General features: G+C 42.1%; 1 protein-coding gene across 3 annotated transcripts in view; it reads right to left on the bottom strand.

The window, feature by feature from the left end:
* Positions 1–12,073, bottom strand: part of LOC115234611 (CUGBP Elav-like family member 4) — a 714,297-nt gene that overhangs the window by 615,915 nt on the left and 86,309 nt on the right. For 2 of the 3 annotated variants that reach the window (XM_029805802.1, XM_029805805.1), the window contains exon 1: positions 8,593–9,889. The exons of the other annotated variant lie outside the window; for it this stretch is intronic. The gene's annotated coding sequence lies outside the window, so the exon portion shown is untranslated. Of the gene's footprint in view, positions 1–8,592; positions 9,890–12,073 lie in introns of those variants that run through there. 3 annotated transcript variants of the gene reach the window in all.

Below are 12,073 nucleotides of genomic sequence, written 5' to 3'. Positions count from 1 at the left end.
CTGACCGAATACTACACCTTAGCAAGGCTCTGTTACGAAGCTTTCAAATTACGGCACAGTTCCGTCCAAGAAGCCAGAATTCGAATTAACGAGACGAGCAACAGGAACGAGCACACCTGAGCTTAGTGTATTTTGCTAAACGCGGCCAGCGACTGCAATTACAACATTGAGAACACAGGGCGAGTCTTGTTTTCGTCTGGTTGCAATGCTATTAAATCTAACAAACTCCTCGTAACAAAGCGTCTTATTCAGCCTTTGTTAAGTTTCATATCTCAGAAAATTAAATACTTGAGTTTTAAATATTAAAGCTCGTTTAAAATATTGTTGTCATAATCAGAGAGATTGTAAAATTTTAAAATTATTTATTCTTGTCACATACCATTTAAAATAGCAACTGACCACCGCTTGATAAAAATCAAGCGTTTGCCACGCGAAAGAAAAAAACGGTATGCATATATGAAAACGGTCTCGTGTATTTCTAATCTCATTTTGTCGTTCAAATTTATGGTCGCAACGTAAATACCTCTCGTACTCCACATACCGCGGCCAGGGCCTTCCTATACGTAAAGATATCGAGGTATGCCTATTCAAAGATGAAAGACCTATTTACCGGAATATTTTATAGTATATAAGATATATTAGAATGCTACGTATATAAAATTCCTTTAGCATCTGTGTATAAAGAATTTTCCATAAAAATATATATCAAACTTTATGATATATAAATTCCAAATGGAATATTATATATCTTTAGTTAAGGTATATAATATCTTATAATAAATAATGACATAAACTCTCGTTGTTTACTAATATAAAATAATTCGTATGTGTGTCCATCTAGATTGACTATTCTCGATGCAAACAGAGAACAAAAATGCTACCAACGAACCTCGAGCCGAGGCGCTACGAAAGTTGGCAGCGGAACACTCCCAGAGGATAGTCGGCATACAATATTTGAAACAGAAAACCATCGGGGATGTAGCGCGCCGCACTATGCAGCTACGTTGAATGCATCAGCGTGTCCCACGGCAGCCAGACTACCATCAAGTATGTATGGAATGATATGATTTTCGTTTAATTAAAACTGTAATAACTGTTCTCCTGTCCGCATTTCACAGCGTGAGTATTAAAATATATGGTACATCATAGTTACCGAGACCTCGCGACTCGAAACGAATGAGAAACACGAGAAAAAGAGAGGATAGATACATACGCGCGCGCGCGCGCACACACACACACACACAGTCGAACAAAGAGATGCATCAGATCGAAACATGCTTGCGTTATATACGATCTTGTTCTCCCTTTTACATAAGACATCTGTATCGCAGCCATACATGAACAGATTCCGGACTCACGCGTCTTATTTCGCACGGTTATACGTAAAACCGATATGCGCGAAATCTATAATACATTATATCTCGCGAATGAAATATAAAGGACGGTATTTCCTCGGGGAATAAAATATGATTAAACGACCATCAGAGAAGTGATATCCGAAAGGAGAATGTTGCTCAACAAAGGGGATGGCTCAATAGACCAGGACGAAAACGAGGCTTTGTGTCGGCGGAGGCCGGCGAGTATGTGCCGCGCTGGAGGAAGAGAGGAAGGAAGGCGACGAGAATGGAAAATAAACGTAGCGATGATGCCCTGAGTTTGAAACAATTAACATAACAAAGCGAGGCGTACCGAGCGGCGGGGGAGAAGAGAGACGACCAGAAAGGGTGGATACGTGGAGCCGAAGGCAAGGGGAGGGGAAGGGGAAAACACGGGCGCGTTTCTCTTGAGATTTTGGCACCGTTTCCACCGTCGACGGCAGCCTATTCTAACTTGTGGTATTCGAAAACATTTTCCCCGACCGGCGTAAACGGATCCGACGTGAACAGCTGAAGGGCCACACGGCGTGAAGAAAACTTTCCTCCGTCACCTGCCGTTGTCACAGTTTTACGATTCCGCTATAACACGCGATATGTTATCCCAAAAATGCAAGACATTGACTTATACCGCGGAATCTTTAATTTAATCGATGCGATAAATTATTATCACGTTGAAATAAGTATCTCAAACATTTTCATTCAATGTGAAAATTGCAAGTTATTGGATAAAAAATTTTCAAATCCTCGCATTTTCTTTCGTATATTTATTATAGTAATTTCTATTTTCCGGTAAAGAAAATATATTTATAGGGAAAGAATACTATAAATAAAAAATTACAATACCTTTGCGACGAATACTTCTTTACACGCCTTTGAATATTTATGTCGAGAAACTAACGTAATATACTGGCATGTACCGTGAAAATTTCACTTCTTAGAAAATGACGATGGAATGCAAATACTTTGGAAGACGCAATTTTTCGTGCTTTCCATAACGTTAAAGAACAATGTAATCTGTTTGTCGCGTTATACATGCATCACGTCGGATCAAGTGAGAGAGAATTTTTCAGCCGGTACGTTTGAAAGCGGGTCGATTCACCAGCATCTTCAGTGTTCCTCGTCATCTTTCCTCGCAGGTGAGAATAGTACGGCTTATTTGATTAAGGTGCATTCAAAGCGTCATGCATATAATCGTATAAATTGCTTTTGATGTGTGAGAGCTCTCGCGCTCGTGTCTGCGTGGATAAGAGACTTGCACCCTTTGTTCGTACGTTTTTCCACCTTTACTTGTTTTTCATAATGCTGTCGCAAACGTGCACAATATCTCAAAGTTTTGCATAAAAATAAATAATCTTTTCATTAAAAAAAAAAAAGCACGCGACATAAAATAATGAAAAAATAAAACTCGTAGATAACACAATTAATATGATCAAATAATCATTCGTTAATCTTGTTACTTCTAAATTAAGCTTACCAAAGAAATAACACCATGCCCGTAGGTCTAGCGTGAATAATGCGGCGCGCGTGACTACGATAAATATTTAACCCTTCTCTTACCTCTCCTTCCGTGCGAGACTCGAACGCGTGATAACTGGAGTTATGTAAGAAGGTGATATTCTCATACAATGAATATGCATTTTTATAGTAAACTTAATCTATAAGAAAGATGACAATGATATTTCGACATGTCGTTTTAAGGATAAATCAAATCTCTGAGAGAGAGAGAGAGAGAGAGAGAGGTTCGTCACAAAACTATTTCAGAAACATAACAATTGCGCGCGCGCGCGTGTGTAACGTGTATGTGTATGTGTATATGTCAGAGATAAAAGATTTAGAAAAGCAATATAGTATAAACAAAAAATAGTTTACAAGAAAAATCGTAAAAATGAGACGATATACACTGAAACGCGCGTCATGTCTGACTGTACACTGGCCTTATCTACTTTAATATCGCGCTTCCTAAGTAGAACGCGGCGTTATACGCTCAGACGTAGCTGTTCCCGTAACACACTTCTATGAGAAGTTCTCTCCGAGAACTTTCACCATATTACCCCAATATCAGCCATATGGTTTAGAATCAGGTTAACAACCGTTCAGCAAGGTATCTTCCCTGGCGCCGAGAGGCACGGAGATTATCGGCCATCAATCTGATTTAACGTCATTTACGCAAAATAATAGCGCGGCATATCCAATTGATTACACAGGCTTTCACGCTTATATGCAAGTAAATCGAGCACGCGCGTTTAGTTTATATTGACATATGAATTATATTAAAGATATAATAACACACAAAATAAGTCATAAACGCTTCACAAGATTTCTATCAGATCTTATAAGATATTTTTTGACAAATTTAGTGTTAAAAAAGATTGTAAAGATCGAATAGATAGAGAGATCTGCGCGTATTATTCAGAAGCGGTACGATGAGTTATCTTATTTCAAAGTTGCAGTTTCAATTCATCTCCTGTCTCCGACTTCCGTGACCACGGATCCGTAAATTAACGGCATTTCGGACGCGTCTTCGATCGCCAACCATTCATAAATCTATCCGCCGTATCGCTCTCGTCCATTAGCATCTCGTCGTGCGTAGAATCGCGGCGAGGACAGCATATCCCGCAGTTTGTCCCGGTATCGCAGTTTGAGTAACACACCGCGCGGAGGCAACCAGTCAGCGCTGGTGGGAAGTATAAAATGTCAATACGTTTACCGGCAGGCCATTGTTGAGCTTGATCTATGTTTATGGGCGTAACGGCGTAGGTCGCCGCCGCCGTCGCGTTGCATACAGAGCAACGTAGCGCGTAGAAAACGCGCGAGAGTATCTCTTTCCGTAATGTTCCGGCCATAATAATACAAAGGCGGTCCTCGGTTCCTGCTCGTGCTCGCGGATATATATGCCGCGGCACTTTGCGAGCGTATACGTGAAACACTTTGACACGCGCATGCCGAGGATTGTTGCGCGAGTTTCGGTAATTGCTATCTTTGCTTTTCGGCGTCGCAATCGCCGAAATATTCGCATGCAAAAAAAATTTAATTAATTCGTCATTCGATTACTGTAACTTATGCAGCTGGATAATATTCAGAAAGTACACAATTCTGCGAGATATTTGTAATTATTAGAAAATTTATTATTTATAATCAAATATATTATTATTATTTTATTATTTATATGCAAAGGATTATCTCTAGCTCCTGCAAAGTTGTCGATAAGACCAAAGAAGTTATTTGTACAAGACAAGAAATTACCCCCCTTCATTCGTGTGGTATCTAGTATCCGAGCGTGTGCTCGCTATCTTATGCACATGTGTCTACGAACGTGTGTGACTACTGTTAGTGTGCGTAACCCGCGCCTGGACCATTGCGATATCGTTTGCGATAATGCATATGCCTCGTACAAATCTCCCGTTCGAACGGTCATGCCCTGTTATAGCGATGATTAGTCTCCCTCGACTTTACACATTCACACGCGAATTAATACCACGACAGAAGATAGTTCGCGAGAATAATGTTCTTCTCAATTCATTTAGAAAAATTTAGTCGCGATAGTAAAACCGTCTAGTGGATCGTCAAATCCATATCTCGTGGCGTTTGAGTATTTTCTCAGCTCAGATTATTTTCCGTCTTTCACCCTCGACGCTATTCGACACGTAGAGGAAAATTGCCGAGTGTAGAGAAAAAAAGAGTTGTAGATCGAGTCGCTCGTTTGCTTTGTTCGGTATATCGCAAGCAGGTTCGACGAAATTGAGAGAGAAAGAGAGAAAGAAAGAGAGAGAGAGAGAGGAAGGGAGAGGAAGGGTTTGAGGTGCCAGAGAGACTCGCCGGGGGAATGAAACCTGATTTAGGACTGCGGTCCAGAAATCTCCCAAGAGACCCTCCGGGCTGACCACCGCGCACTCGCTTCGCTTTCCAGTGTCCCTCCGAGTGCGATCCTCGCCCTCGACTACTACTACTACTACTATCTTCTCTCCACCGGCTCTTCGGTGTTCCACGTCCAATGTCCCCCGTGTCCCTAGACGCCAACAAGTGCGACTCTTTACCAACATCGCGTCTGAAATGCGTTCGGAATATCAAAAACCACACCAAGTATTGTGGTAAGATACGTTCCAAAAAAAAAACAAAAAAAATTTAGTCGCTTCAATATAGGAAATAGCGTAGAAAGATGACATAAATTAAATTTGGATTTTTTCGTCTGTATGAAATATACTTGATATTTCGTAAATAAATACTGTAACGTAGTACTTGTATCTTTAATTTCGCGGAATTAATAAAAACGAGGTTAGAGTAAGCTTGATCCAATGTTTTGTTTCATTTAAACCAAGTGTTTCTTTTTCTACTTTGAGAAAATATTTTAAAGGAGTAACGGGGACAAGAGCAAATTTTAATACAGAGAGACAATTTTGGCGAGCGAAGAATTTTCATTCGATACATTTATTGCATACTTGCTTGAAACTTTCCTTTGGTTCATATAATACCTAAATTCGACTGCTTTTATATCGAGTGGATTCTTGCGAAACATAGAACGAAGCGCAAACCGGCCGAAGGCAAAGTTTCAGACGAGAGCTACGGGAAAGAAGGGAATAAACCGAACGCGGGGAGGAAAAAGGAGAAAGGAAGGAAGACGCTCCTGGCACAGCCTGGCGTGTAGGTTACTACGTGCCTGCTCGCCGAGGCATCCCGTGACCGTGGTCTGGCTTAAGATTCGGGTCAGGCTGTAACCTGCCTCGATTGCAAATATAGGGAAACACTCTTCAAACGCTGCCAAAACCAAAACTCAAGTGGCACCGGGCGCGGAGTACGCGACGCGACAAAAAACATGGAAATTTAATCGACTTTTATCACGGTTTCCTTCTTCCTATCCTGCAATTTCCAGCGCGCGTATAACTCATTGGAAAATCCGTGAACCAACCAATACCATTTCAAAACCGAAGAAGATTACCACGTCGTTGAATCTGATCGAAAACCCGTAACCTTTAAACTTTTCCCAGATCGCTCGCCGGCTCACTTTTCTTTCAAAGCACGAATTTGACGGCCAAAGAGTTATGCAGTGCGAATACTTGACGATTGATATATCATTAGTATATAAGTAAATAACCATTAGAATTTCAATGCCTAAAAATTCGTATTTTTATTAACGGAGCATTTCTACAAGTATCGTATATATGTTTGTGATATTAGACCGTTATCGATAAATTATCGTTATCGCTATAAACGATACCTCGACTCATAAAAAATACGCGTTTCGCTTAAAAACGTTTAAAGCATGCAATGTTACGGAAAAATAGCACACCCTTTGTCACCGGATATGAATCTTATTGAGCATACTTGGAATATGCTCTCACGGCGGTGCAAGAATGCACCCGCGAAGCGGCGAAAGCTCGCAGCTGCAGTCACTGAAGAATGGGCCGACATACCGCGAGAAGTTCTTCGCCATCTTTTTTCGAGGCTCGCGCCGTCATGTAATATTGTGGAGGTAGAAAATGTAAAATTCGTGCGAGTCGGCGGATATTAAAACGAGGATAGCCCGCGGAGCATAAATCGTGTCAAGTATCTACGCAATAACTTATACCTTTTCATTTCCATCTCTCGCGCGTCCTTTATAAATAGATATACAACAAGCGATGCAAAGTAGTTGTCCTCGAGAAAAAATAACATTCAGTTCTCTCAGAGTTTAAATCCAATCATTCGATTTTAAATTAATTTTACTTGAAACACATAGAACGAAGCGCAAACCGGCCGAAGGCAAAGTTTCAGACGAGAGCTACGGGAAAGAAGGGAATAAACCGAACGCGGGGAGGAAAAAGGAGAAAGGAAGGAAGACGCTCCTGGCACAGCCTGGCGTGTAGGTTACTACGTGCCTGCTCGCCGAGGCATCCCGTGACCGTGGTCTGGCTTAAGATTCGGGTCAGGCTGTAACCTGCCTCGATTGCAAATATAGGGAAACACTCTTCAAACGCTGCCAAAACCAAAACTCAAGTGGCACCGGGCGCGGAGTACGCGACGCGACAAAAAACATGGAAATTTAATCGACTTTTATCACGGTTTCCTTCTTCCTATCCTGCAATTTCCAGCGCGCGTATAACTCATTGGAAAATCCGTGAACCAACCAATACCATTTCAAAACCGAAGAAGATTACCACGTCGTTGAATCTGATCGAAAACCCGTAACCTTTAAACTTTTCCCAGATCGCTCGCCGGCTCACTTTTCTTTCAAAGCACGAATTTGACGGCCAAAGAGTTATGCAGTGCGAATACTTGACGATTGATATATCATTAGTATATAAGTAAATAACCATTAGAATTTCAATGCCTAAAAATTCGTATTTTTATTAACGGAGCATTTCTACAAGTATCGTATATATGTTTGTGATATTAGACCGTTATCGATAAATTATCGTTATCGCTATAAACGATACCTCGACTCATAAAAAATACGCGTTTCGCTTAAAAACGTTTAAAGCATGCAATGTTACGGAAAAATAGCACACCCTTTGTCACCGGATATGAATCTTATTGAGCATACTTGGAATATGCTCTCACGGCGGTGCAAGAATGCACCCGCGAAGCGGCGAAAGCTCGCAGCTGCAGTCACTGAAGAATGGGCCGACATACCGCGAGAAGTTCTTCGCCATCTTTTTTCGAGGCTCGCGCCGTCATGTAATATTGTGGAGGTAGAAAATGTAAAATTCGTGCGAGTCGGCGGATATTAAAACGAGGATAGCCCGCGGAGCATAAATCGTGTCAAGTATCTACGCAATAACTTATACCTTTTCATTTCCATCTCTCGCGCGTCCTTTATAAATAGATATACAACAAGCGATGCAAAGTAGCTGTCCTCGAGAAAAAAAAAACATTCAGTTCTCTCAGAGTTTAAATCCAATCATTCGATTTTAAATTAATTTTACTTGAAACAAAATGATAGTAGTAAACCTGTAAATAATTTCGAAAATCTACCGCAACACTTGAAATGCATCTCATTCATATAGTAAACTCATTATTAAATAGTCAAACGCAATGAAATTTCGTCCCAATTTGGAAATAATGCTTTTAAATTTGGAAAGAATGCTACGTTTCAAATTTCATAAACTTTGAAAATGAAGAAAGATAGTTCATGTGTATGAAATAACGATATGTTTTGCATACATACGCGTATCGTACGCGTATCGCAGATAAATTATCGATCGAATTGCAGAAAGTAATTTTTCTCGATAATGTTCGATACCTGGCTGGTAGAGATAAAGATCCGCGGCGCGCGGCCACACAATCGCCGAGCGCTCCACGCTGCCTGCTTAATTCCGCGTGCTTGCGGATCCCTGGAGTTCTACGAAGAATCGCAAACCACGAGTGAGCCGCCGTGTCTCGGTCTCGTAGTCACAATCGTGCTCGCGAATCGTCGTCGCCTTCACGAATCCTCGTCGTCCCCTTCAACAAAGCCGCGACGGCGGTTCGTCGTCATCCCTCCTCACCTTCTTATTCGCGACATGAACGACTCATTCACAGGGATGCGTGGTCGTCCCGCACAAACGATGCCTGTCCTCACAAGCAAACACTCACCAAGTACAGTTGACGTTCGCGCGGATTATGTCGAGCGTGCCCGGGGGCAGCATAAATACCGCGTACTATTTACGAGCGCGAGGAGAATCCTCCTATTGCCGAGTATAATCACTCACGACGAGTCTAAACTTGCGCGAGGGTCGCGCAATCACGAGCGCCGCCGACCACGTGAGCTAAGAGTGATCCGATTCAACTCCACGTGTCTTCGGAGGAACTCGCACTTCGAAGGATCGCTTCGACTGGCGAAAAGCGTCGAATTAATCCGCGTGACACTATAATAGAAAAGCAAACTTTATGTCCTATCCCGAAGAAACGACACTGACTCGCTTCACGATCTGAATGAGAAATTTAACAACGTCGCGCGAGTGGTCAGTACTCGTTACGTTCGAACACAAACGCGAGCAACAACATTAGCAACATCACCATCAATACGCGGGGGAGGTTCGTCGTTCTGAGAATCTCGTCACCCCCGGCGTCCCCGCAGTGAACGCTCCTCGTGCTAGGTGTTACTCGATTCCGAAACGCTGATACCGCCGGCGAGAGCGTCGACCGCGTGACTACCGACCGTCCTCCGCCTCGTCGTCGTCGTCGTACACATCAAGGAGAGGAAACCGCGTCACTTCGGAAGCGTAGAGGAGCGACGAGCGGACGCGGGAAAGGAGAACTCGCGAACGCGTCGTGCTGACTTTGTCGGCGACAATCACGCGTCTTTTCCCACCGATAAAAATCCGTTCGTAATCCGTCCGAAATCGCGTGCCCCGTCCGGATCACGGACCGACGAACAGGGTTGGCGACGACAGGGCGAGGGAATGGGGAAAAAGAAGAAGGGGGCACGACGCGGTGCGTGATCCAGCTGATCGTTGCGTTGTGCGTCGTGCGAACGGCGATTTAACTCGTGCACTCCGGCAACGATGCCGTCTCCTTTGCCAAAACGTGGAGATGGTGTACACTGCGGTCGCTCTCCGCACACTGAGGATAGCTGACGTCACGAGCCCACCACGCGGAGGTGGTCTTGCGAGCGACCGTTTCGCGCCGGCGCCCGCGGCGCTGCAATCCCTATAGGCACACACAGTGCCAGTTCAACCCTGCGCGCCGGTGTGTTCTCTCTCTCTCTCTCTCTCTCTCTCTCTCTCTCTCCCTTTATCTTTCTCCCTCTGCCAATTCTGGCTATATATATATACCACCCACCAATACCACACCGGCTCGACTCGTCCCACCTACGAACGGCAGTCGAGTAACGGTTTAACCGTCGACGGAGGAGCTAACACCTAATGGGGTTTTACGTTACGTCACGTTGGGCACAGTCAAAGAGAGCAAACCCGTGCTGCTTCCGCATACTGGATCGATTTCGAGACGGAAAAACGGAAACCCGTGACGAGTAATTGATTGTAACGCATGTACATGTTACAGCTCTCAAGCTTGCCTGATCTAAGTTTGAGAATGAGATTTGGCGATCTGCAGAATTAATGTATGAGAGATATGATAGAAAAGATTATATATTAATAAATTTGTATGTATTATTGACTAAAAATCTAGAATTACTTTATAATAAAAAAACTCTTTCTAAAAAATTATATAGTAGCATTAACATGAACATTATATTATTTATAAAGAAATAAGCTTTACTAAATAATATAAAAAACCGTTAAAAATTGATACACAATTGAGAAATGCAAGAAAACATGCTATATATAAAAATATCACAAATGTACTTCAATCTTTACGAATCTATAGTTATGTCTGATACGCGTATTAGTAGTAGAAGCGGGATGTGCTCAGACATACCGAGCGTAATAACTTACTATCGACATTCTCTCTCTCTCTCTTTCTCTCTCTCTCTCTCTGTATATATATATATATAACTATTAAAATATATTTAATTAAACGAAGAAAAAGAGAACGAAAAAGAGTATGTTGATGATGAATATATAATTTATACAGATAAAAATACGAAAACAATTGAGATTCAATGGTAAAGATTATATGTCCAATGACAATTTTATATGCAAAATTATTAATAAAATAGTTTATATATTAATACTGAATTCCATTGCATATTACGCAATAATTTTAATATGTACACTTTAATTAACAATTAGTCATTGTAAATATATTACATGTCATGTAATGTTAATATGACCGTATATATATTATGAATGAAAAATACGTTTAATGAAAAGATTTAATAACATATATCATGTTGGAACGATAAAGCACAAACTTGGTTAGTCAGACGATGCAATATTTTATCCATACTGATTTGAAAACAAAGGGATAAAACCGATTGGCCGTTGGTCTTGCGGTATTATCCATGATCCTCAAGCTGATCCTCCACAAACAGGAAACCCAAGGCACGAAATTCCGAGGAGAAAGCTTGGAAGCCCTATCGGACCGCCGTTATGGGTGGAAAGTTTCGAACTTTCTTCCTAACTCCGTCAACTTCATAGGAACCGACGAAGAAATCCGAATCCGAGACGAAGGACCGGCAAGGATAACGCTACTCCGAGAATTTGCAAAAGTAGACAGTTTCGAAAGGGAAAAAGAGAAAGAGAGAGATGAATCGTCGTGATACATATCTTTCTTGACATCTATATTTATGATATAAAGTTGAATTCTCGCTTATGTTTTTAGAAATTTTCGATAAGCGATTTGTGATTATAAAATAATGTCCAGTCAATATAAACGGATTAAATCCGGACGCCGTAAACAACGATATTATAAGATGCAGACTGGTCATGGGCAAGCAGCTCGGTTTAAACAGATGTCAGTCAGTATGTAGGTTGATGCAGCGTGCTGGAAGCAGAAATGTTGAGGGTCTAAGGAAGAGAAAGAAGGAGAGATAGGAAGCTCGCGAGAGAGAACTGCTACCCGTCAATCTCGTTCTCGTTCTATCTTCATCGCTCAATCCCTCTTTCTCCCTCACTCACGGTCGCCGGTGGCGTTGGGTGGGCTGATGGTAGGAGTTGGATGGAAATCAATAGCCCTGAATAATGAACCCCAAGGCAGCACCCTCTCTCTCTCCTCTCTCCACGGTCTGGAGCAGTCTCTCATGCATCCTCTCGTTCAAGAGCGGGAAGAAGAGACGGGAAAGAGAGAGAGAGAGAGAGAGTGAGAATATAAGAGACGCGGGAATGTTGTGTCTCTTTCCC

Source organism: Formica exsecta, unplaced genomic scaffold (genome assembly GCF_003651465.1).
Source record: "Formica exsecta isolate Colony F162 unplaced genomic scaffold, ASM365146v1 scaffold201, whole genome shotgun sequence".
Lineage (NCBI taxonomy): Eukaryota > Metazoa > Arthropoda > Insecta > Hymenoptera > Formicidae > Formica > Formica exsecta.
The sequence above is the reverse complement of the archived record's forward strand: the minus strand, read 5'-3'. Positions and strand labels throughout refer to the sequence as shown.